This window comes from Sciurus carolinensis, chromosome 9, assembly GCF_902686445.1.
Source record: "Sciurus carolinensis chromosome 9, mSciCar1.2, whole genome shotgun sequence".
NCBI classification, from domain to species: Eukaryota; Metazoa; Chordata; class Mammalia; order Rodentia; family Sciuridae; genus Sciurus; species Sciurus carolinensis.
This window is the reverse complement of record NC_062221.1, coordinates 128,502,398-128,504,691: the sequence shown is the minus strand read 5'-3', so window position 1 is coordinate 128,504,691 and position 2,294 is coordinate 128,502,398.

The window sequence follows — 2,294 nt, the reverse complement described above, 5'->3', positions numbered from 1 at the left end:
GAGAAAAAACTAGAGAACTCAAGCATAGCATGGTAACTCTATAGTTAATATATTGTGTACCTAAAATGTGCTAGAGAGTAGGTCTTGAGGGTTCTCGCAACACACACTCACAAAGACAAATTGGTGTGACATTAAATCAATGAAGATATCCAAAGAGTTCAGTGATATAAAATTATATGAGCAAAAGATTTCATTTCATGTAAGTTTGTACAAAAAAGGACAACAGCTTGCATGGATAAAAATGGACTATGGCTAAAGTTAGAATTAAATTATGTTTCCTCAAGTTTGGATTGCAAAACCCTTAAATTAAAATAGCACATGTTTAAAATAGTGATATTTATGATTATTGTTTATTGATTTTTAAAAATAAAATGTTTAACTGAAGGATTAAGTCATCAATATCTTTCAGCCTGAAGTTCCCAAATCTATACGAGTCTGCTATGTTCATCATGGGGTCTATACATTATTTTTGACACTTATGAAAACCTTTAGGAAATTATACATCTTCCCGAGTGAATATGTAGAAAGGGCATTTACAAAGTTTTCTTGATTTTTTTCTGTAGTTAGACCAATTTATTGCATTAATACTTTAAGTTGTATGAAGTTCTGATTGGCTCCTATATGCCTTTGGTCAATAATGAATGAAAAGAAGGAATAGATGGTACCTAATAAATTCAGTACTCCTAGTGATTTTCTCTGCTATTTCAATAAGAGCAGATTATAGCTCTGTAGCTTTAAAATCCACGTGGCTTTGAAGAAAACTTGTGTGACCCTCCAGACTTGGCTCCCTTCTCTCTGGAAAAGGTAGATTCTTGGGAGAAGTGCCTTAGAAAAGAAGTCTAATGGGTTGCTGGATTGGCACCTGTAGACACTCCTTTATTTTGTCATGAAAACCTACTAGATTTTTACTATTGATAAAATAGATGCTTTTGATTCAATTATGAGCAAGGAATTCAATTTTCTGAAGTACAGTTTAGACTCAACTTCAGATTTGCTGTATTTGCACGGAATACTTCACTTGTAGGGTAAATGATAACTACAGCCCTCTCCACCATCTGTAATGACTGTGCGTCTGTGATTCATCTGTAAACAAAAGCTGTGTGAGCTGGAGGGAAGTCTTTGTACATTGTGGGCTCTTTTGTCCTCCATTCTGCTGCCTGTGTGTGCTGTGGACTCCGTGTTTCCAAAAGCATGTGACCAACAAGTAAAGATGCTTCAAGCTGCTGGCATAGCTATGAGTTAAGCAGGATCTACAAGGCCATCAGTCAGATGGAAGAAAGGAGGACCAGACCAATGTGGCCCCTCAGGGACAAGGGACTTTCATTATTTTCACCCAGAAACATTTAAAAATTATTTTCATTTTTTATTATGGTAAAAACATGGAATATGAAATCCAACCTCTTGACAATTTTTTATTGTTCAAAACAGTACTGTTAACTATAGGAAAATGAACAGATCATCTCTAGAACTTATTCTTCTTGCACAACTAAAATGACACACAAATGGAATTATGCAGTAAGTGTCCTTCTCTGCATGTTGTCCACTTTGCATGATGTCCTCCAAGTATATCCATGGTGTTACAAGTTGCAGAACCTCCTTTGTTAAGGGAATAAATAACATTCTGTTGTATCTGCATGTCACATTTTCTTCATTCATTCATCCGTTGATGGACATTTATGTCATTTCCATGTCTTGGCTGTTATGAATAGTGCCACAGTGAACATGGGGTGCAAATGTCTCCTTGAGATTCAGATTTCACTTCTTTTAGACATATAGGCAAAAATGAGATGGCTGGATCATATGGTAAGTTCAATATTTTTTTCTATTTTTAGAAGAATCTCCATATTGCTTTTCAATAACATTAACATTATATTCCATTCCCACCAACAATGAATAAGGGTCTAAGTAATGAGACCTTTACATAATAGATGGTGAAATAAAACCAGAAATTAGATCTCTTGGCAGCAGTGTTTTAGCAAAGTGAGCTGTTATGCTTAATGAAAGGAACCTTCTAGAGATGAACTATCCCATCAACATTCTCTGTCTCATCTTTCTTCCATGAAATGCTAGGTTCATGGAGGATGTGGAAGCCATACTATTTCTGTAACTGAGTCACAGTGAAGTCCTTATTGATGTCAATCAAACACTCCAACAAGCCACTTCATTCCAATTAGTATGAGAATAGGGGACTGTGACATCTGTAAACAGATGGAGGAAATTAGCAAATCCTAAAGCACTGCAAAAAGCATAATTAAAAACCGTAATGAAGAAATGCAATGGTGCATCCTTAGAGT